Source organism: Passer domesticus, chromosome 1, assembly GCF_036417665.1.
Source record: "Passer domesticus isolate bPasDom1 chromosome 1, bPasDom1.hap1, whole genome shotgun sequence".
Taxonomy (NCBI): Eukaryota; Metazoa; Chordata; class Aves; order Passeriformes; family Passeridae; genus Passer; species Passer domesticus.
In genome coordinates this window covers 81,712,510-81,737,985 of record NC_087474.1, presented here as the reverse complement: position 1 = coordinate 81,737,985, position 25,476 = coordinate 81,712,510, and the positions used below count along the sequence as shown (strand labels likewise).

The 25,476-nt window shown below is 36.6% G+C and overlaps 1 long non-coding RNA gene across 2 annotated transcripts in view; it reads right to left on the bottom strand.

The window, feature by feature from the left end:
- Positions 1-24,123, bottom strand: part of LOC135288425 (uncharacterized) — a 35,958-nt gene extending 11,835 nt beyond the window's left edge. The window contains exons 1-4 of one of the 2 annotated variants that reach the window (XR_010351542.1): positions 23,995-24,123; positions 22,102-22,199; positions 14,162-14,274; positions 11,283-12,955 (exon numbers count right to left, since the gene is read on the bottom strand). This is a non-coding gene — a long non-coding RNA (uncharacterized LOC135288425). Of the gene's footprint in view, positions 1-11,282; positions 12,956-14,161; positions 14,275-22,101; positions 22,200-23,994 lie in introns of those variants that run through there. The other variant, XR_010351543.1, reaches the window with a different exon arrangement.
- Between the last annotated feature and the right edge of the window lie 1,353 nt (positions 24,124-25,476).

Below are 25,476 nucleotides of genomic sequence, written 5' to 3'. Positions count from 1 at the left end.
AAAATCCCAATGAATTCTTAATCTGCAGTCTATGATTATTAGTTTTACTCTCTGAATAACCTGGATGAATAAATTTAGATCCCAAATCTGTGAAAATGTGTAACTTAAGGGTTTGGATAGGTTTTGAAAGTTTTGCATCTATGGAAACTCCTAGTCATAACTATTTCTATGAAAAATTGCCTTTAAAATTAAACTAAAAAGGGTAGAACAAAAATATATCCAAGACAATAAGTTCTGCTGTGGCTGCTGCTAAAATTCCAGTGTCAGAGTGGTGGTTGTTATTGCCTTTTAATAATACATTCATCACAGGGAATAATGCAGCAGAATTTAAGGATAAGTCATAGCTTACCTTTTCTTGGGGCTATGTGCATTCACTTGCAAATACTAAGCATCAATCTTTACATTTCGAAATTATTTTAATATGAAGTGAAGATAATACTTTCATTATTGGAAGCTTTCTTTGAGGAATTAATATCCTTTTCCATATTTGATGTATTTCAGGAAACATGAAAAACATAAGTAATGTAAATGGAGAATTTAAAACTTCCATTTTATAAAGGGGCTACAGTTTTCTTTGTTATTCTTGATAGATTTTGTTATTCATTGGATTGCTGTCATCTGATCTCAAAACAGAGCCATAGGTCTGTGTGCATAATGCAAAAAGCTAATTAATTTTTATTAACAATTTAATTTGCATTTGCATCTCTAGAGCAAACATTAATCTAGGCAATAGGCCGGTTGATATGTGGAAGGTACATTTCATGCTTGCTTCATGAGACATGACGTTGGGAAGACTGGTTTGGGTTTTTGCTTTTGCTATTAAAGTCAGAATTCACACACTGAAGAGATTTTTATCTTGTAAATTACCCATATTGATAGGGTTGTCTTTCATTCTCATTAGTTTCTTTCTTTTTTTCTGCCACTGCTCCTTTCCTACAAATTATGTATTTGAAATTTGAGAAGCAGATGAAAAAGTTTTAGTCCTTCTATTTTGAAATGCAGTTACTGTAATTTATAACCCCACCACAATTAGGAAAATCATTATTTTAATTTTGTAATCTTTCAAGGAATTTGAGCTCCATATAGATTTTCTTGAGAAAAGAGTTCTTTATATCAAAATTGAGGATTTAACTCTTTTCAGCGAAGGGGAGAGAGCATGTTGCCCAGAATCTGGGAGTTAATGCCTAATTTCTTCATTTCTGATTGCCTTCAGAAAAAGATTTGAAGTGACTGACCCCTTTTATTTCCCAGAAAAATACTACATTAGTATCTCTTCATTGCCAACTGATATATGTGCCTAGAGCTACGTTGATCACTTTGTTTATTTTTAAATTTTCTCTTTCTTCTTTGATCACCTTTACTTTGCAGTGATATACTCATTAGTACTATACTGCTAAGATGGTTAGGGGAATGGAACATGTGATAGATGAGGAGAGGAAAAGGGAAATGGATTTGTTTAGTGCAGAGGTGATGTGACTACGCAGGAGAGAATCGGCTGGCTACAATCAACTGTAATGAGCTGCCATAAAGAAGAAAGAAACAGACTTCAGATATTAGTTGTAAATGGCAAATTGTAAAGAGATGCAGATATTGGATTTGCATAGTGGGTTTTGGTGATGGGGGCAATACAGGGCTGTCTTCTGAGGCTGCCCCTGTGTACAATGGAGGCAATGCCAGTGACTCCAGGCTGGACCAGCCACTGGCCAGCATAGAATCGGTCATGTCAGTGGTGGTGCCTCTGTGATGGCATATGTAAGAAGTGAAAACAAATCTCTGCAACAAACTGTCTGGAGAGAGGAGTATGTGAGAGAAAAAGCCCTGCAGACACCAAAGGAAGTGCAGAAGGAGGGGAAGGAGGTACTCCAGGCTCCAGAGCACAGATTCCCTGCAACCCATGGTGCAGATCATGGCAAAGCAGCTGTGCCCCTGCAACCAGCACATGGAGGTCCATGGTGGAGCAGAGATCCACCTGCAGCCCGTGGAGGACCCCACATCAGAAAAAGTGGATGCCAGAAGGTGGCTGTGACCCTGTAGCAAGCCTGTGCTGGAGCAGGCTCCTGGCAGGACCTGTGGCCCCTTAGAGAGAGGAATCTATGTTGGAGCAGGTTTCCTGGCAGGCCTTGTGACCCTGCACAGGACTTACACTGTGCCCAAAGGACTGCACACCATGGAAGGGACCCACACTGGAGCAGTTTGAGATGATCTTCAGCCCATGGGAAAGACCAATGCTGGGGAAGTTCATGGGGGGCTGTCTCCAATGGGAGTAACCCCATGCTGGAGCAGGGGAAGATTGAGGGTTCCCCCATGAAAAAGAAGAAGAAGCAGCAGTAGAGATATTGTGCAATGAACTGACCACAACCTCCTTTCCTGTATCAATGCACTTCTCAGAGGAAGAAAGTAAATAATTTGGAATAAAGTTGAGCCTAGGATGAAAGGTGGGGGGAGGTGAGCGGGGATGGGGGGTGAGGGGAAGATTTGGTAGTGTTTCTCATTGTCCCATTTTGGTTTGATTGGTAATAATTTAATTTTTTTTTCCTAATTCAAAGACTCATAGAATCATTCAGGTTGAAAATCCTTAAGATCCTAAAGTCCAATTGTTAATCCAGCCCTCTCAAATCCATCGCTAAGCCATGTCTCTAAGGGACCCATTTTGTTTGATATCTTTAGGGATGGTGGCTCCACCACTTCTCCAGGTATCATTTTCAAATGCTAGGCAACACTTATTGTTATTATACTTCCTAATATTAAATCTAAACCTCCTCTGGCACATCTTGAGGCCATTCCCTCTTATTCTAGCACTTGTTACTAGAAAGACACGATGGACATGCGAGCTCACTTCAAGCTCACTTCAAGTAGTTCCAGAAATTTAATCTGTTTTGCCTACGACAGCAACTACTGAGGAGTCTCTCCTTGCCCTTATCGTGACCCATGAGCCTTTCATTATAATTTTCTCCCCTGTCCAGCTGATAGAACAGCTTTCTTAAGCACCTAGTATCCCATCAGGGTCAAGAAGCCAAGCCACCACAACAAGCCGAGAAATAGACACGATGAAAGTGGTTAAGGACTGGGACAAGTGCACAGAAAGACGATGAAATCTCAGTTCTTGAAGCTTTTTGTATTTCAGCTGAGGACAGTCTTTAAAAATCCAAGATAACTTTGAAGTTAGCGCTGCTTTGAACAGGGCATAGATTAGGTGGTCCAGAGGTAGCTTCTGACATAGTTCATGCTATGATGTCTTATTTGAAGGAATTAAAAATTCTTATTTGCAGAATTCATCACATATTGGATTTCTGAGGATTTGCCATCATGCCAGCATATAATATTTTTGGCAATCTTCTGTGATAAATAAACAAATATAAGTATATATATATGTGTGTGTGTGTGTGAATATATATATATATATATATTAATCAAATCAAATAAGCCTTCTTTACAAAGAAAAATAAATTCTATTTATTTTGGATTGAATGGCCAGCAGAGACATTCCTTTGCAAAATGGAATTTCAATGTTTCTGTAAATAAAGGACAAAAGAGCCACATTCCAACAAGGATGTCAGTGAGGGTGACTGCTACATGGCTTTTTAATGTGGAGTCTAAGGTTTTAGAACCAGCTCACTATGGAGACTCATGAACCTTTGATCTGGCAGAAGGAGGGAAACAAAAGGGGCAAAGTTTGCCCCTTTGGGTAGCAGTGCAACTTTATACAAGATAAAAGCGGGTTGTAGTCATGGCCTATTTTTAAGCTCTAGTGATGCTTTTTATTGAAGTCTCAGAGCAGCTTGATTTTCTCTCAAATGATGGCTGAAAATAATATATTTCTCCCCAAATCAATCTATGCCACATAAGGGTGATGCCAGTTGTATTCAAGTATTAAATCTCCCTATTGAAACTTTCTACCACTTGGGACCACACATGAGCTGTATCAAATTCAGGATCAAAGTTGGGATAGGTTCATATTTAACAGATTACAATTGCAATAATTTCCTTCCTGCCTTCTTCATATTATAGCTATCAATTCGTATTCATGTCAGCCCTACAACTAATGTCTTACAGCTCTAAAACCCATGGTGGATTCTGTCAGTGTGTCTTCTGAAAGGGTAAAAAGAAACTGAGTACTTTGATATCTCAGATGAGAAATGTCAAGTTCTCCCAGCTGCTTATAAACATTTGCATGTTTCTTGTATCTGTTTTACAAGCAGCTACCATGCATTTTTTCTATAGATGTCAATTGATGACAATGTTTTAATTCTCTTCTGCTGAGGGAGTAATGTTTAGAGGTACAGAAATCCCAAATTAGGTATTTCAAGAGAGAATAATAAAATGCTAGCCTTATTTAGAAAAGAATCAGCAGCACAGGTTTTCTTTTAGAAATCTTTGACAAATGCCTTGTAACCATAGAAATTATTTTGGAGACAGCAGGAGTAGCTAAAATAGATTCAATTAATGTGCTAGGCTCACTTTATCACAGCATCTTTCAGTGTAATTGATCATACTACAACCAAACTTAAATCACTAATATCAGTGAAGATAGAAGAAAATTAATATTTAATAAACTCTTTTGTTCAGTTGCAATAAATTAATCTATTGGAATAACCTATAATTTCCAATACGCATTTAAAGAATTTTTTCTACCTTAGGCACATTTTTGTGGAACCTGTAAGTATGAAAATAATAACAGAAAAAAATTACAGATTAGAAAACAATAATTAATTAATTATGCAAACTTCTATTCAATATTTACTTATAAGCATTCAGTAATATATTTGATTTGAAAAAGAGATGTCCCCTGACAAATAATTGAAACTTAAACTTGCAGCTCTACAGGGTCTTTAAACAGTCTGGTTTTAGAAGAAACAAATGTCCAAACCAATACCTATTTATTTTCTACTGTAATAGGCGAGAATTAGTCAATAAAAACCTGTAATTATGATTAACGCCTATAGATGAGCAAAAATCTGTGATTCCAGAGAATACAGAAGATATTGTTTGGAGGTAGTCTTAATAAAATAAATTAATGTGCCCCATGCTATAATTAGATTGGAATAAGAAATAAAAAAAAATAATTTTAACAGGCTAGATCTAGTGTCCAATAGCAAAAGGAAAACTGGAACACGATGTCAGAAAACCTGAGTAGCTGATAAATGTAAAAAGGAATTCCAGCAAAAGGTATTACCAGGAACATGGTATAAACAGAGGAAAGAAAGCAACTTATAACTAGAAAAAAAATCAGGTTGATGCTTTTACTTCTCAGAAGACTATTTCTAATAGTCTGCTTAACATTCTTCTGAGTAATTGTTCATCAGTTTAAGGTTTTTTAGTTTCTAGGAGATACTGTTTTCTTTTTGACTTGTCAGTGTAATATCAAGGGAATAGTAAGAAAGACAAGACAAGCAAGTGAACAACCACATTTGCCAGGTTTCTTAAATTTCTTACCCTTTTTGTTTGTTTAACAATTCCCGCTATCCCCTCCCTCACACACCTCAGGTTCACATTGCATGAGAATTCTAACTCTTTTGAAAGATATAGAAGGAATTTGCTTATAACTATTCTACTTTCACACAATATAACCAAATAAGGATTTTTACTAAGAGCTGTCCACTGAGAAATAACGAAATAATGTCCAGGTGATTAAACAAATATTACCTATAAAAGTTGCCACCATTTTACTAAATTAACAGTTGTACCTGTTTCATTATTAATGAAATCACTGTGGTATATTTCCCCAAGCATTTCCATTTTACTACTTAGTTGCAAATTTTTTCTTTTTTCCTAGAAATACCTCTTTAGCATAGCTCAAATTTTTGATTTTTCTTTCTATTCCATTGAAAAATAAAAATTGAAATGTGAATTTACTAATTTGACTTGTTTTACCTATTTTTGAAAAATAAGGAATTATTTATATGATGTACCACATATGCCTTGTAAAATTGTAGAAAAAGGTCATCTCCATGATGGAAACATTTTATTGAGTGTAGAATTCTCATGTATGGAAATCTCTGCAGACATGTTCTATTCTCTGTTCTTTGTTACTCAAGTATATTTAGTCTATTTCTAGATCAGGACATCCAGAATATAATTTCCCTGGTTATCTGGATTTGCACATTGGTTTGCCCTGTTCTAAGACACTGTGTCCTAGGTAATGAGGGAAGCAGCCATGCCTAAAGAATTGCATGCTTGACCCGAGAGCATAACAGCTACTGCAGTCAATCAGAATAAAACCATCCATACAGAATGGAGAGAAACTAGCTTTTTTTATTAAGTGCATCAAACACAGGTTTGAAGAATTTGCAGCAGTGTTCATGAGAGCTATTTCTAAAACAACATATGATTTAGAGCCACTGAAAAGTAACTATGACTCAGAAAAGTTAGCAATTTTAATTGAAGATATTCAACTGATAAGTCCATAATATACTTGCATAAAGAAAAAAAAAAAGTTCAACTAAATAAGGACAATATTTTCTTAAGGAAGGTGGAAAATATTCCAGATAAAAGTTGAAGAAAATAGAAGCATTTTTGTGATGAGAAGAGGATGTGCTGTAGAAGTCACCAGAGACATGGAATTTTGCAATAAATTATTTCAGGAATTAGACTAATAAAGGTCTCAGATTCTGAAGAAAAAAAAATATTTTACCATAGAGATGCTACTTCTGTTTGATTGAACAGATTACAAGTTAGGGAGCCTATTCATTCCTTGTTCTAATATTTAAATATTTTATAACATAAAAACCTAAGATGTCTTCAAGAAGAGGATAAGAGGATTCCATTTTTTGGATGGGCAAATAAGTTTTTGAAAATACTGGAATTCAGCTTGAGATTTTTTTTTTTTGTTCTGCTAGTATTACTAAGACAGACCTGAACAATCAATATTATAACCACTCAAAAGTCAGAGTATATAAAGAGCATATAAAATGTCAAAGAAATTAAAAACTATATTATGAAATAGAGGCATGAAAAACAGTAGTCCTAACATAATGAGAAATTAAATTAATGGAAAGAGTGGAAGAGGAGACAGTAAGTCTTAATGTCCTGCTTAAGGTTCCTACACTGTTGTTTTTGAAAAGAATATGCTCCACTTATAGAAGGCAATTACATAATTGGAGAAAGCAAAGCGGAATTATTGATGCATACAGCATAAGAACACGGAATAATCCTGCATGTACCTGGTATTTCTGCTGCTGCTGCAACATTGTCAGTAAAAATCTCACTAAAAATTCTTGCAGGACTTTTGGGGGAAAAAAGAGTCAGCTACAGAAAAATAAGCAGATATGGGTACATCCCCTGGCCTCATCTGTGAACAGGCCCCTCTACATGAAATAAATGTATGCCCCTCTACAAGAAATAAAAAGCACGGCAAATCAGAAAATAGATACAGACAAGATTTTAGTAAGTGAAACACAAACACCTAAATGTGTAGCATACCTGGTACTGCAATTTTTCAGTGGCAAACACTGAAAAAATTATACAATCCAGTACAGTGAAAAATCATTAGATTGCTCTCTGTGGATTCTTTTGGAAGTTCAAAAATAACAGGTTTGAAATTAATGAACAAAGTTTCTTTATTCTTCCCCACCACTCTGTTTTTCTCACAAGCGAAATTCTAAGAAAATTTAATGAGATATTCATTGTTCATGACAAATATTGGTCACATGTAAGATATGGAAGAGATACAGAAGAAAGAAGAGAGGTATTTACTCACATTCACTGTAACTAAAGACTAATTTAGCTTTTAATAAGCTGATATAGCATATTAAAAACTAAATATACTGTTTACAATACTGTAAACAGTATTGTTGGGGAAAAAAACGTTCCCTCAACTTCATTATTTCAGATGGGGACTGCTTTGTGCCAGTGGTAATAATGACAGTCACTCAAGAATTTCAGAAGTTGCTTGAGGACGTAAATGAAAATTGCCGGGCTAACCATGCAAGAGACCAAGCTACCACTTCTGTAGAACAGGGGGTATGTATTAAACTGTCTTTCAGAATGATCCTGCTCAGTTCCATGTATCATTTTTGTAATACTATATATCTTTATTGGTGCCATTTTTCCAATGGTTCAAGAGAAATGCTTTCCAAAGATTAAAAGTATTGAATATAAACTGCTACAATTTAGATTTATGAACGGGCTTATAAGGTGTCCAGGGAGTTGAGTAGCAGTACTTTGTACAATGACTCCTTTTGCTTTAGACAGGTCTGTTGTATGTATTTGAAAGGCTGGAATTTAAAAAAAAAAAAAAAATCAAATTAAAAATCCTGTGGGAAATAGAGTTACATGCAGAGAAGAACCCCTGTAGTACAAATTAAATTGACTCCCATTATACAAATAAGGTAGATAATTTAGAAATTTGTATCTGCACAAAATTGCAAGGAGTTAATTATAGGTCAAAAACTGAGGAAAATAGAGATAATTTACTATGCTGAGAAAATTATGTTCTATTTTAGCAAATAAAACTCATAATAATAGGGGACAGAGTTTTCTTTGTACTCATTGAACAGTGCTGTTCTATTAATTTATATGTCCTTCAAAAGGAGATTTTTTTTTTTTGGTGGTTTCTTCTCAAAGTAAAGCATTAAATATTCAAATAAGAAAAAAATAAAAAAAGAAGAGAAAACCAGGAAAACGATATGTAACAAAATAAACCAAATGTTCTGAAGTGGTGACTGATTATTGAGAAGTATTTAAGCTGTAAATGTACAGAGATTCACTAATTTTGGTTTCAAGGAAAATTATTTCTTGAGGTAGGATGAATAAATTAGATCCAAACACTTCATCTTTTGCCTACACAAAATGCTGGGTTTCATTTACACCTTTGCATTAACCAAAAGAATTGAAAAGCAATGTAATAAAAGCTGGACTGACAACTTGAGAAGGAAATTGTTACTCCTTAAGTACAATTGGAACTGAGAAGGGTCTGATTTCTCCTTTCACATTTATTTGCAGGGATGGTGACAAGCTGGGTTTTTTTGGTGTGGCATTTCTGCCAGCTGATAAGATTGCAGGTGTTCGAGTTTGTTGTTACTAGTGATTGCAGTCAGGTCCTGGCAGCATTCAGATGTGTGTTGAGAAGGCACAGTTCATATCCTCATCCTGTCAGTCATTGACCTGCACTTGCAGGAGGTGTTCAGAAAACAGGGATCTGTTATTAGTGGTGAGTGCCTTGCTGTTTTAAGGCAGTGTTTTGTAGCATCAAAGAATGGGGGGGACGGGAGAAGACTCTCACTGTTTCTGGTGCTGGAAGGTTTAGAATGTTCATACTTATGCATTTTGAAAAGTTCATAGTTCAGAGAGGAATTTCAAGAAAAAATCTTAAAAATTTCAGTGGATTGAAAGTAAGGGGTTGGGTTTTTATGCACTACACACGCAGTATGTTGAGTTTCAGCTTAAGAAAAGCCAATCAAAACAATAAAGATGAGTTTTCCATAAATTAAAATAGGCATATACCCACTTAGAGACAAAGGCTATAAATGTTAGGCTATCTCTTTCAGTTAATCAGACTCACTCATCATGGTTTACCAGAGAACAAAAGTAAAATATAAGCCTGAAGAACACTTTCCTCCTTGCAAAATAACTGAAAAATTAGTATACTGGATAAAACACTTGAAGTCAATGAAAAAAAACTGTTTACCATGATCAAAACTGTCTTTCAGAATGCTTTTGTTTCACCATCTCTCCTTAACCTGAGTGAATACTTCATTGTCCACTAGATTACGTGGAAGTCTTTATGATTTAAAAAGCCTTTTACCACTTTTGGAGGATGAAGATTTTTAAAGTCAGCATATGCCATTAGCTCTCTCTCTGTATACCTTTGATAGTTTATAGTCAGCTTTAGTTTCATGTGGTCAGAGTTAAGTCAAGTTTAGATGCTTTGGCTGTATCTAGTGGAAAGTGGAGAGCAGAAGAAAGGAAGAAAGGACTGTGAGATCTCAGCTTGTTACAGGCTGGAACATAGACAGACTGACCAATAGCTGGAATCAGAGCTCTGAAGTATTCTTGGCTTCCTTCTTTTTATATTCAGTATTAAAATACTGATTTAACATTCTTTAAGTATTTTGAGAGTACTTTTGGAACATTTGTGGCAAACAGTCTGACTGTCTTTACCATTTTTAAATATGGTTTTTATGTACTCTGTAAATGATCAAGGAATTCTTTAAAACATAGAAAACAGTACAGGGTTTCGTATAGAAAATTGTTTCTTAAACCATGTAGTGATTTTTTTTTTCATCAAGAACAGTTTTCATAATTCAAAAAATGTGAAACTTCAGTATTTTGACATATCTGGGCAATGATATGCAACTAAATTTGAGTGGCAAACATGAATCTAAGTCTTCATTTGGAAGAGTAGATAATGGGGGTTTTTTTAATGAAGGGGAAATTAGTAAGAACAAATAAAAAAGGCATCTCTGTAACAGTGGTGATCTGTGGAAGGTATGGGCTGTTTTCTGTAAACTCTAAGCAGAAATGTGAAAGTGGCTGTAAACGCTGCCTTTTGAACTCAGGTGTCTCCAGCTTCTCCTGAAAGTAAGGTTTCCACCTTCACACAATATTGGCATAAAAGAATAAATTAGATATTATATAAATACTTATTTCTATACATTTAATCCTAGTTTATCTTAAATACATAATCCTTCTCTTACAGTAAATTACAGCTCAAATTGAAAATAGTGTCCATATTCCTTCTACGGTGAAGTTAACTCTGAATAGAAAAAAAAGAAAATAATTACAACTCCTCTGTAATATTTCAGTCTTTCTGAATTAACCATGAGATGTAAACAGAATAAATCAGCTCTTGTCTTACAAAAATGTAGCTCTTCTAAAGCTCTATGACATTAAAAATGCATGGTTTTGTTAATTCTAAGGAAAATAATATTTTGGTTTTGTTTTCCTTCTTAGTACTCATAATCATTACACATTTTCTGACTTATTAGCTGAGATAATCAATTATTCTATAAATTCTAGAACTTTACTGTCTTGGCATGGACAATAAAACGTCCATCACAGAGAGCAGAACTATCCCAAACACCAGAATTAGCTCTCCAGGGAGAATGTGGCAGTTGGAACATTAGGTTGGCTCCAAAGTGGAGTTGGAAGCTAAAAATTTAAGATGTATTCTAAAAAGAAAACAAAAACATTATACCAATTGCTTTACATATAAAATATGAATAATTACATAACTATTAATATAATTTAATAAATTTATTATAACAAGATGTCAATTTGATGCCAGAAATAAAACTATACAACATTATTAAACACATGTAAAGATCAACAGCACAATATTTTAAGAAATCTTCTTGAGTGGAAAACAGAATACAAATTGAGTCACTAGTGAAAACCTGTTTCAACTTTTTTGTGCAATCTTATTTTCAAATGGTCCCTTTCTGCAATAGGAAAAGTAAGCCTTCTTTTCTGGCTATACATTTGGCTTCTGACCCGCTTTTCCTCAGAAGCCAGCCCCAGTGGGCAGCCTGGTCTTGCCCTTAAGCAGGAGTTGACACTGCAGATTACTCCAACAAGTTATGAAAAGAAACCTCTCCAGCCCTGCTTCATTTCTACAAGCTACTGAAGATATTCTCTGCAAGTGAACAATAAAGATAGGAAATTTTTTTCCCTAGAGTGTTCCCTTCTAGAGCCTCCAAGGTCCCAACTGAGTGACTTCCCTTCCCCCAAGCATGACACCAATTTATAGCACTGCTTCAACTCTCCCTTTTAGATATCCTCTTCAGGATAAGAAGAAAAAAGAATTTATCAGCATGAAAAAAAAAAAAAATAGAAACAAAAAGCTGATGAAGCCTTCTTTCATTTCTGAACTAAAGAGAATTGTTTTTGTTAGAGGAGTGTAGATATGTCTCTCTGCAGAGTTTTCACAAAGCCCACCAAGATAGTGTACCAGAACAAGAGGAGGGGCAAAATAAATCTGACCAGACTTTCTCTTTGCTGAAAGAAAAACCCTACACTTTTATGAACATTAGGTGCATGTTTTCAAAGTGATGTTCAGGGATTTAGTTGGAGAATTTCAGTTGGGAGCTGAGAGACTTTTTCTTTCTGTTTTGAAAGCAGACATCTCTGTGGCATGGGCACAGACACTTACATAAATAGTCTCTCCCTCCTTCTCACTCGCTCTCTTTTTATTATAATAATGATTGCTAAACAAACAGGCTTTTGATTATGATCAGCAAGGAAAATTTAGCTGTTCCCTTCAGGCAGTGAAAAATAGCATACAATGTTAATTAGGGTCAGAGTGCCCAGCTTCCACAATAGTAACTATTAAAAAGATGTTATAAAAAACTAGCTCTTGAATTTATATTCTATTAAAATTTACTGTAAAAGAAAATATAGTAATTAAAAAATTGAACATTACAAAAACTAGAAATTAAAATATTTTTTCTAACAGATAAAAGATCCTTTTATATTGCAAATATCTCTTAGTTAAAAATCAACATTTAATAATTATGTTATATGAAGCTCATACTGGTATTTGCCTAGGGATAATTAACACTAGCCTAAAAATGGATTTCATTTTAGTCCAACTAACAACAACATCATGTGTCTCAAGTATGTTGATGGAAGATTAAAATTTTGTTTGTCCCTCAGATGTAACTACAACATACATTTCTTTGTTCCTGAGGGTTTACAAAAAGGAGTTTTTGAAGGCAATAAACAGCTAACTGATGATATTTCTTCACAGCAATCCTAGTCAATTAGGTCATTGTGACTTGGAGAGCAGCAAATAGCTCGGACAATTCCACTTTTCTTGCAAGTGAATGATGAGTTGAGGGAAGAGACAGGGAATCAGCTTATCATTGGTATCTGCCAGGGGCTGCTCTGTTCCTGGTGAAATAAGGTCTCACAAGCAGCAAGAGCCTGCGACAACACTTCATGCTGCATAGAAAATGTCTGCTGTGATGGAAGTCTGAATGTCAGAATGTGATGGGCTAATCCAGTAGCTGGCAAGGACCTACAATACCAAGAAGATACAACAGTCTAGGTAAAAGTAGAATTGCCATGTACGGGTTATTAATGTATACAGTGAGCTCTTACAAAAATTAAAAACAACTTAATGGATTCATTTATTCCCCTCTCTGATAAAGGAAGAACTGATTAACAAGACCATAGGAAAAAATATTAGCTAAATGGGAAATTGGAATTGCAGCTGTATTTCCTGCAAAATGATCTCAGAACATTTCTGAGTTCCTATTTTTAAAGACATGAGGGATAGTTCAAACATGTAACCAAACTAGAATACAAAGAACAAAACCAAAAATGCTTTAAGAAACAATTTTCACAGAAATACTCTCATACATTTCTCACTAAAAGACATCTACCACATACTAAAATATGACACTGAACTTTTTTACATTTTCCAGCATAACCAATAATCTTTTTCTGAATTAAATAATTCTACATGATTAAAATAGCCAAGCAAAAAGATAACAAGCACTCAAGAGAGCGAATACTTCAAAAGCTAGAGAGAAAATTATCTCATAAAAGTCCAATCATGTGACAGGTGTAAATCACTTTCTATCAACAACCTGGGGTTTAATTTCAAAAGTATTTATGGCCATCCGGAGATTGAACTGTAAAGTTGGAACATTTAATCACATGACTGAGCTGGGATTTTTATTCCACAAAATGCACTGACCAGTTTCAATTAACATTCCGTTCAGCCATTTCATCTTAATCCCACAAGAGTATCAAAGCTCCTTTAAACAGACAAACAAACAAACAAGAGCATACAGAAACAAACAAACAACTAAAAAAAAGTTGAATCCTAAGAAAAAGGCTTGTCAGCATTTTTCAAATTTAAAACTCAAATTTTTCATTTGAACTCTGTATTTGGGCAATGGTTTATAGCTCTTTCTTATTAGAATATCGGAAAACTCTTATTCAATCCCACTTCTTCTAAGTAACATATTCTTTCACAAGAGACTTTAAGGACTTTGGCATCATTTCAAAGAAAAGAGTGAATGTGCCCTTGAAAAACTTACTTGAAAAACTTACATCAAATTCTGTTTAAAAGAGGAATGCAGAAAGGCAAACTCAAAAGAATGGGGAATTCAGGAAATCTGGTAACGTTTCAAAATATTCAGAGGAAGCATTAAAGTGTGCTATGAAATTAAAAAAAAATGATCCAAAGTAAACATCTTTTACATATTAACTTTACCTTCACGAGGTTTAATATATTTGATTCTGGTTAGCTCCAACCCCGTTCAAGCTCACAGCATTTTCATTTTCTATACGAAAACCATGGAAGCCTTCTCTAAATTAGGTTGAATCCTGAACATAGTTAATAAAAAATTAAAAATCAGTTTTGAAAAATATTAGCTTCTGCTTCTCTAGCTCTTTATTTTTGTTTTATACTTAAAGCTTGAGATTCTAATTTCTGTCAGGAAACTTCCTCCACTCTTCTGCTGAGTGAGAGAAGCAAGTGTGTCTTGACATTTCCATTAATATGCAGTGAGCTGCATGAGACAACCAAAGGATCTGCAGGGAAAAGAGGGTTGTGTTACAGATATGGAAAACTTCCTAAGTTTTACCTATTTTTTTACTGTGAGCATTAAGGAACAGGATTTTTTCTTGTTCAAGAGAAAAATGGTGAGGTGAAAATTATCATAAATTTGGTACAATTTTTGTGACATTGATGTAACTAAAAGACCTCTCATTTTATTTTGTTTCTATAGAGAACTAGTTATCTATATCACCATGTCTACTTGGCTATAAAACAGACCCAAACAAAAAAAAAAAAAAATTACAACCAGTATTTTGAAGACCTATATTCTGCTGGTAATTCTGTCATCAGATAATTGCAAATTATTCTAATGACTCTTTACTTACTACCTTAGAAATACCAGTCAAAACACTATAATGGAGAAGGGTGGTTATTTTCAGTTCAATATGACAGGTTTGGTGGTAAAAGCTCCAGATATTGCAAAGAATGTTCTAGAAAACAGAATTAGATTATCACCTCACTCTAAATTAAAGGGTAGGGAAATTTTATTCTAGAAAGCTAAGCTTTAGAGTTGTTAGCATTGATACAGAATGTACAGTGATGCATATGAGAATAAAGAGGGAAATTAAATTATGGTTCCACAGCTTTTTCATTAACTATAAGGGAAGGAAACAGAAGGTGATATTCCCACTTTGAGTTGGTGTGGCCCTGTCTTGAGTACTGTGTATAGTTTTAGACACCACCATATAAGAAAGATATAAAGCTATTGCAAAGACTTCAAAGGAGGCCTGCAAAGATGGTGAAGGGTCTGGAGGGGAAGCTGTGTGAGGGATGGCTGAGGTCACTTGGTCTGTTCAAACTGGAGGAGACTGAGGGAAGACCTCATTGCAGTTACGGCTTCCTCAAGAGGGGAAGAGGAGGGGCAGGCACTGATCTGTGCTCTGTGGTGACCAGTGACAGGACCTGGGAATGGCCTGAAGTTGTGCCAGAGAAGATTTAGGCTGGATATTAGAAAGAGGGTCTTCACCCAGAGGGAACTTGAACAAGGCACTGGACAGGATCCCTCGGGAAGTGGTCATGTTACCAAGCCTGACAAGCGTATGAACAACTTTGTCAGGCACATGGTGTGATCCCTGGGACTATCTCATGCACGGCAAGGCATTGAACTTCAATGACCTCTTTGGGCCCTTCCAACTTGGAATATTCTATGATTATTTGGAATATTCTGGTGTGTTCTGGTACCTTCTTTTGTACATTCATTCTGGATATCACTGATTTGACTGCAGCACTTCTCTATTTCTTATAAAAATCATCTGTATTTAAAAAATATCAACATCTTTACAGTTCATTGACATGCAAATTAACATGCATGGGTGTAATTTGTGTTGTTACATATGGAAAATGAAACTAGTATTTACAAACATCTGAGCTGGCCCCAGAAACAATAGGCTACAACATTTAAAATAAATTTTCCACCACATGCTTAAAAGCTTTTGAGAGATCATCTGCAAAATGCATGGGTAAATCCTTAAAATTCTTTGGTTACATACAGCCCTTGATCATGCTAGGAACCTCACAGAGACCCGGACGTACAGATCACCCTGATTCCTCAAGTGATGCATTTTGAAATATGTGTACCTTTCCTTTTAGAGCAAGAAAGATTTATATACCTATTTGTGACTCTCAGTTCCCAACTAACTGCAAAGAACACAAAATCCCCTACCTGCTTCTAACCTGAGTGTTATCCCACAATTCTAGCATGTTCCCATGGGCCATTCCTGAGCTACAGGGAGAGATCATATTAGCTCCTCCTCCTGGGAAAGCACTAGGTTGCAGCCAGAACAGTATCTCTAGTACATGTGCATTTGTCATTAAAGGTATGATGGACATGACAACATCTGTCAGGGGAAAGAATAGTCAGAACCAAGTGATTCCAGGCTCATGAGGAAATTTAGCTTACCCATGAAACATGATCCAACAAGACCATAGAAACAAAGTCCCTAAGAACATACAAAAAGCTGTCACAAAAATTGTACTAAAACTAGTGCAGAGACAAGATTATCACAAGTAGTTCTTAGCTAATAATTGCAGAATGTTATGACCTGAAATATCTGGTTTGGTTCATTTTATACAACTCCAGATTGAGTAGTTTGAAGGAAAAGCCATAAATGTTTCATTGTTTCTCATTTCTCAGTCCATATTTATTCTACAAAGTTGTCTCTGGAAGACTGATGAATAAGAGTTTCTATTGCTTCAAAAGTGTTTTACCTTAAGGGGAAAATTATTGATTAGGCTGAAGATGTATGGAGGAGTATTTATATCATATACAGAAATACATGTGACATCCAATTTTAAAATATCATTAGTGGGATTACTGCAAATGTATAAATAACTGAAGGTCAGCCTCTTTGGTTAGATTTTCCCCTAGGTAAGAAATGTCACATTTACATTCTAATAACTGTATTAGACAGTCAAGCAATCATAAGGAGGGAACCTCATTTGTGCTTTATTGGGTGTTTTCAAATCCTTTTCTGGAAAAAAAAAAACCAAACAAACCAAAAAACCCCAAAAAACTCCAAAAAGGCAGCATGACTAAAATATTTGACATAAGGAGCAAAGAAATGTGAAAAAATAATCCTTGGAAGTAAGAAAATACATTCATTAAATACTCTTTATTTGTGCTCACAGGTTTTGGTTGGTTGGTTTACCAACTGGTTTCCAGTGAGGGCTTTTTTTTTAGTATAATAATATTAATACCAACTAAACTGTCTTACAAGAGGTAAGCACAGAATACAAAACAAGCAAGCAAACAAAACTAAACTGAAAAGCCCTGAAAACTGTTATTTCATAGAAACAACTAGAGTATAAAAGTTTAATGTATAACTTTAAATTGCTTTCTCCTTCACTCTTTTGCAGCTGGTCTGTGTTAGTATTCTGCAGGTTGGTAACTTTAGCATCACACAATATATGCAGCTAATGAGATTGCAAGAACATTGTGCTCCTCCATCATTTTCTTATCAGTGACAGTCAGTCCATTAGAAGCTGTAACCCTGAGAAGTGAACTCCAGTCTCATAGTTTTTGCATTTTGAAATGGATTTCCCTAGGCTGTTAATAGATAAGATGGATGCAACATTTTGTGACAGTTCAAGACACTCGGCCTCCAAGAACTGTTCTGAAACCAACAACAGATCCATTATCTCCTTTTAGGAAAGGTTTTTTTATCCAGTACAATTAAGTCAAGGCTTTCAACACAGTTCCTCACAGCCTCCTACTGGAGAAACTGAGGCACTGTGGTCTAGACAAGGGATCTGTGTTGGATGGGGTTAGAGAGCGGCGTAAAACACCACTTTTCAAACTGGCAACCTGTCACAAATGAGGTCCCCCTGGAACTGGTATTGACCTCTAGACAGTTTAATACATTCATAAATAATTGGCAAGATGGAAATCAAGTGTACTCTAACAAAGAAGACAAAGATGAATTGGTGGGGAGGATCACCAGCCTGGTGGAACAGAGAACTTTGGCTTGATTCTCAGGGAAAGAAAGAGAGTTTATGAGCTTTGGAACAAAAGGCAAGCAATTCAGTAGGACTACAAGGATTTTGTGAGGTTATGCAGGGGGAAAACTAGAAGAGCAAAAACACAGCTAGAAATTATTCTGGCTACTGCCATTAAGGATAAAAAAAATGGTATTACAAATGTATCAGCAACAAAGGGAGGGCTGATGAGAATCCTCCCAGTTTAATAAATGCAGGGGGAAACATATTGCCAAAGGATGAAAAAAGGTAGAAGTACTTAATGGCTCCTTTCCCTCAGTCTTTAATAGCATGACCAGTGGTTCTAAGGGTATCCAGCTTCCCAAGGTGAAAGACAGAGACGGGGAGCAGAATGAAGCAGCCAAAATACCAGGGGAAATGATCAGTCACCTGCTGCACCAAGTAGACCCACACAAATCTGTGGGGTCACATGGGATCCACCCAAGGTTATGCTAAAATTCCCCAATGGACACTTTGGAAGGGAAAGCCACCTTCCAGAAAGGCTTGGATAGGATGTAAGAGTGAGCCAACAAGAACCTTGCAAAGTTCAGCAAGGAGAGGTGCACCTCGGAAAACATCACCTAGAGGTGTAGCATGGACTGGGATCAACCCAGCTTGGGAATGACTCTTTGGAAAGCGATGAAGAGATCCTTGTGGCCAACAAGCTCAATATCAGTGAACAGTGTGCTGCTGCATCAAAGCATTCCAATGGGATGCTGGGCTGCATCAACAAGGCCATCACCAGCAGAGACTGAGAAGTCATTATCCAACTCTATTCGGCACTTGTCAGGCCACACTTAGAATAAGGTGTTCACTTTTGGTCCCCACTGTGCAACAGAATAAGTGGACAGGTGGGAAAGGGTCTAGAAAAGTTCATCAAAGATGACCAAAGGATTGGGAAGCCTAACATCTGAGAAAAAGCTGAGGGAACTGGGTTTGTTCAGCCTTTAAAAAAGAAGGTGTAGGGTAGACCTTACCACTACACGTTTCTATTTAAAAAGTGACTACAAAGAAGCTGAAGAAGCTCCATTTTTACAAGCTGTCACATGGAACAGATGAGGGGTACTGGGTTTGAGTTACACCTGGGGAGATTCTGATTAGACAAAATAGGGCAATTTTTCACAATTAGAACAGCCAGCCACATAAATAATCTCCCCAGGGAAATGAAGGATTCCCAGGTGGTGGACACATCCAAGACTTGTGTAAACAGGTTACTGGGCCAACTTGCCTGTGCTTTTTCTAAGAATGGTTGAACCAGATCATCTTTGAAGTCCATTTCCAGCCTGGTATTCTATGATCCTGTGATTCTATGAAGAGCATTTTATCATGTTTTTGAGAGCTCTAGGCTCAGCTTCCAAGATTTCATCAAGACTTCATCTATCTCATAGATACAATGTCCTTCTCTTCTAAACGTAGATGAATTTCTTTTTAGTGAATCCAAACGATTAGAAATGTTTTATTCATTCATATAATAATTTACAGGTAGTTGAAGCTGCTGAATGAGATTTCAATTCATAAACTCAGAGAAATTGAATGCTCATATTTAATACTGAAGGTTGTTGTACTGTCTCCACTAGAAAAAAATTCCAGGTATTTGAAAGTATGGGTCAGATTCTGCTCTTAGGGAGCAGAATGTGTGTGATACTCTGGATTTATCTCAGTGTACATAAGCAGAACTTTGGTTTACAACAAGGCAACCTCAAGCAGACAGTAGCTATTGATAATGATGGAAATCTATGTGTATTTGCTGGTTCTGAGAACATACTGATCTTGTAAAGAAGAACTAAATAAAAAATTATTTTCTGCTCTGGTCCAAAGGCAACTCCAGGAAGAAGTTCATACTGAGAGGCAGCACTGGTATTTGCTGTTGAGACAGAGTTGCCTGGAGTTCCATGATTCCTGGCCAGTCTAGGTACCTAACCTTAGGAGCAGCTAAGTGAGGTACTTGGAGTAACGAAGATTAGATCCACTTATTATCCTATTTCTCATTGCAGATATCTTATATCCCTGCTAAATTAATTTTCAGCTGGATCACTTCTGCATTGTAAGGTCCTGTGAGAAAGATACTTGTCAGGTCCTCAAAAATACATCCTCCCCAGGGAAAGAGGAACTGGTCGCTGGACATAATGTCTCTGTCATAATGCCTTTTACACAATGAAGCACATAGAACAACTGTGGGAGATCAGACACCTACAGAAGCTGAGGTGGGTAGTGCCACCGATCTTTTGGCTCTGGTACAGTGAAAAGTGAGGGAGAAATAGACTCAAGGCAGGAGCAAAGTGAAGACCGTGTGTCTGGTGGTGCTGACCTCTCTGATGAGAGAAGGGATAACAAAGACATTGCTGGTGAAAGAGCTTACCAATGACTTTACTAGCATTAGAGGGATTATCGAGAAGATTGTGTTTCTAAAGCAGACTGGAACAAAGGGGTCTAAGTGGAAAATTTTATACTAATGTAGTGACCTATAAATAATGGTGAACTGGTGCAATAAACTGGCTTTGCCTTGCTGACATATGTCTGTTAATACCTGCAAAAAACCTGATTTTGGTGGACTTGCAATATATGGTAACTTTGAGAGTGTTTTTTTAGATAAAGTTTTAATCACTTAAGGCAAAAGGGGATTCCAGAGACAAATGAGTCTGTATGTTTAGTTTGAAAAGGTCTGAAGAGTCCATAGTCATCAGAAATTCTTGATTACATGGAATATTTTTATGTTTTATGAAGATTTAACAAGATTCTCTGTAATGAGTGGGAAGGGCAATTGGAGAGCTTGGCTTGTAGGCAGCATTATCATCAAGTAAAAATTACGTCATTCCTCCAACTCCTCCAACTCCAATGATTCCTAAGAAATAGGATCATTACAGGCCTACAGTTAAACAGAGCTTCTGCTTTGATATTCAGAAGAAGCAGGGCTTTTAAATTACATCTACAGAAAAAGTATGTAAAGTACCTTTTCTTATAATTAGATAGGTATGGTTTGCTAATTTACAAGTGAGTTTATTAATGACTGCTGCAATTAAAAAAAAATCATAAGTATATATACTGAATAGTTAAACAACCCATAAAAACTAATCCAAAGGAAGACTACAAGTCAACTTTCTTATTAAATGTACCTGGAATTGACCTGTACACTGTCAAGTATATAATGCTGTAAGGTAGAATTTCAATAAAATGGTAGCAAGTAAGCTTCACTTAAGCTTATTAAATTAAAAAGTAATGCATCTAGGAGAGAGTATCTAAGTCATATCTAAGTAAGACTGAAATCAGAGCTGGCAACAGTAATTCAGGAAAGAGAACTTGGAGCTGTCACTAGCAATTTGTTGGAATCATTAGTTCAGTATGATGAGCAGCCAAAAAATAAGCAAAAGAAATGTTGGATAAAACCAGGAAGGGTATTCAGAGAAGAAAAAAAAATAGAAAAATAAAAAGAAAGAAAAGAACTAAAATAGAAAAGAAAAGAAAAGAAAAGAAAAGAAAAGAAAAGAAAAGAAAAGAAAAGAAAAGAAAAGAAAAGAAAAGAAAAGAAAAGAAAAGAAAAGAAAAGAAAAGTTTTGGGGTTTTTTTTTTTGGTTCTAAATAAAAATTTGTTTTGCACATATCTTGAGTACTGTTAACAGCTCTGGTCCAGGAATGGCTGTAGCAGTTTTAAGATATTTCAGGGGAGGAAAAAATATCATCATAGAATCATAAAATTATTTGGGTTGGAAGACATCTAGAAGATCATCTAGTTTCAAGTCCATGCCATGGGCAGAGACACCTTCCACTAGATCAGGTCGCCCCTGGTTACATCGAACCTGGGGATGAACACTTCCTGGGATGGAGCATCCTCATTTTCTTTGGGCCACTAGCGCTCCACCACCCTCATGGTAAATCTGCCTTCCTCCAGTTAAAAGTCATTCCCTCTTGTCTGATCACTACATGCTCTTCTCCAGCTTCCCTAAGGTGTCCCTGTATTCTTCTCTACTCCAGCCTGGATAGCCCCAACTTTCCCACCCTGTCTTCACAGAACTGGCGCTCCAGCTCTATGATGATCTTCATGGACCCGGCTCTCCTCTGGACTTGCTCCAACAGGGCCACATCCTTCCTATGCTGGCTTTACAGAGCTGGATGCAGTACCTCACCTGGGGTCTGACAAGAGCAGAGTAGAGGAGGAGAACCACCTTCTACCTGCCGACCAAGTTTCCTTTGATGAAGTCCAGGATACAGGTGGCTTTCTGAGCTGTAAATGTACATGTTGAGCTCTCATTAATCAACATCCCAAGGTCTTTCTCCTCAGGGCTGCTCTCAATTCATTCCTCTTCCAGCCTATATTTTCTGCTTGATAGGGACACGACTAACATTGACAAAATCGTAAATATAGATTTAAAACCTAATAGTAAGGCCAGAGGACAATGGAAACTACTAGGACATTGGTTTTAAGCAATTGTTTAAACCTTATCTAAAAAAAAGTAATCCTCTAGAACATGTTGCAACAGTAAATTTTGGAGGTATGCAGCAGGTTCAGCAATCATTTGACCAACTTTATGGACAACAGGCCCATGGGCAGGCTGTAAGAGACAAAGTCAGATATGTGCACTCTGATTTCTTGTTCAACATCTCAGGGAACAGGCTGTACACAGCATTCAAGCTTTCATGCTCTCTGTGGTGACAACTACGTACACACCATGCATATACTAGTGAGAAGTTCTTTTGCCATCAGTACAGATTTGATATTGAGCTAAATGGATCCTTTGTCCAACCCAGTGAGGTATCTTCTGGGAGCTCTTTTGGCATAAGAAAATTGGCAAAGTATGGCTTCCAATGTGGCACAGAAATAAATTACAAACCTTCCTCAAGTAGACAGAAAAGAGAACTTGTATCATGACATTGAACAATATTCTGATAAACAGGTTTAGTAATATCTACTTCTCCCTTCCCTCAATTTGCAAAAGCTATTTTTTGCATCCTCAATGACATCAGAAAATTTGACGAGGTGTACTTAACTAACATGTTGTACGTAACTAAATTAATTAATTTGACAACCAGAATAATGTTGTTCAGTAACAAGGAGAGAAGAAAAACTCCTTCAACTTCAAAAGCTATCTAACAAGGTGAAGAACTTTAGGGGCATTTTAGAAATCCCTCTTACTGAAATAAATATAACATGGAGCTGAAGTGTGAAAAATAAATGTGCTAGGTAAAGAATTGTTTTTCACCTTTGAATCATTTTGCATCTACTATTCAGTTGATGAGTGAAATGATAACTACTCTGGAAATGCCCACATGGGATGGGAAACAGCTTTTTCAGTTTTAAGATAGAGAAGATAATAAATACATTTTTGAAAACCATTTCTATCTTTCAAAAGAAATGCACTTTAACAACAATTTTTAAACTGCAAAAAGCCATCATTGATTCAAGGACTAAATATATAGTACAGACATAATCTATGTATCTTGTGCTGTAAGACTAACTTCCCTTACTTTCTGGTTCTTAAATATATTCACCAACAATTCTCAACGCTACAAACGAATGAAGTTCTACTGTAACAAGATTATACAGTAGCTCTGCACAAACAATTAGTCAGGATTCCCCATGTTTTGACCTAAGTTATCCCAGAGAAAACTCAGGAAATGCCGAGTTGCTGTCCGAGGTTTTTTCTCTACTCCCCCGGGCGGGGGAGGAGGCTGCACCGGCCGAGCTGTGGCACAGCAACTGACAGCCGGGGGGCACTGCCCAGATGCGCCGGGGGCGTCCGGGCAGCGCCTCAGCAGGAGGCAGCGGTGATCAGCGGGAAGGCGAAGTAAGAAAAGAGGGACTCTTCTCGGGGGCAAAAGCCAGAGTCTAATGTCTCCAGAGGAAGCCAGCCGAGTCGGGACCACGAGGTGGGGGTACAGCTGATTATAAAGGGGCGGAACGTACAACATTTCGACCAATGAGGGAGAACTTGGGAGGGAACAAACTCGTGACAAACATGCCGGCTAGCCAATAGAGAATGTGACAGGGAGGGACTCTTGTTCCCGATCCAATCACCCACCGAGGAGGGGAGAACTTTCTGGAAATAGGGAAGGGGACAGTGGCTGATGGACAGGAACTCAGGGAGGGATTGACAGAGGGTAACCAGGGGAACAGGGGTGGAGACAAAAAACTGACACTCTCAAAAGGAGGGGTTGCCAGGGGACCCCAGGACCGAACCATTTTAACTTTAGGGAGAAACAGAACAAACCAAATGAACCCTGCACCACAACATCGAAACAAGTTGATGTCTTTATTCCTGTGGTGTCTTGAATGCATTCATTTGCACAGAAAAGTAAAATTCAAGGCATCTTGCAGAACATAAAGAAGGAAAATAACACTTTTTAGTCAAAGACTTTCCTCTAGTTATTCACAAGAATGGAACAGAAATCCAAACAAAACATTTGATTTAGAGCAAGTTTTGCTATGCATTTGGTGGAGGTGATATATAAGGTCCTAGGATTATCAGCCAGTGGGAACAAGCACCTGAGGAAAAAAGATAATAAAGGTGAACTTGCAGTGAAAAAGCTACAAGCAGAAATTTCTAGGAAAGCTTAAGATAGGATTTATGATCTCTTTCTGTTCAGATAAGCAAGCACAGTTTAAATGTCATTGTAGCATGACTAATGTGAGTGCATGTGTTCTATGGTGATAATATTGTATCACCCACTTCAGGAGATCCCGCTGGGATTTGGGTTGCTACAAGGACAGCTATGAAATAGAGAAGTAAACACTGAACATTTTTCTACTGTCTTGATCCTTTTACGATGTGATGAGCACTTGTTTGTATAAGCAATTTGAGCACAGCCAAGGAACTGCTTAGACAGAGTACGGAGTGAAGATTGCATGGAACTATTAACTTGTGCCAGGACAAGCCTCATTTTGACACAGTCTCCTTCCTTTTTGTAGGATTGCATCAGGCTATCTTCATGAACTCAGTTTAGGTTATTAGACTACAAACTGAACTCATCAGAGACACTCTTTACTATCATTACAATTTTAAAATTACAACCAAGTCTAATGTTAACACTGTGGATATAGGCTGTAAAGAAAGCAGTTTTTAAGAGATGTTTATTAGACAAAGAAAACAAAAGGTTTTAAAATGTATGCCTTTCCTCTTTATTTATGCCAGTGTTGCACTGAAATAAGTTTATATCTCAGAACTCAGACCCTGAATATATGTGAATATTTTTTCATTATTCACTGAGGTGAGTTAACTAAACATGCTTTGCAAAGCTACCATGGAAAATTGTCAAAGTAATCGTTTTCAGTTGCAATCAACACGAGCTGACATTCTGCTGCCTCACCCTTGTAACTAAAGCACTTACAATTTAATAGTGTGATGATAAGGATATAAATAATATTGACTTGCCTGTAATATGATTATATGCAAACTAACATAGTTTGAAAAGAGTTTGGTGATATTTTGTATCATGGTCTCACCAGAAAAAAATGTATAAGCATTTTATGAAATATATGGGCAGTATGACCACTAAAGTGGCAA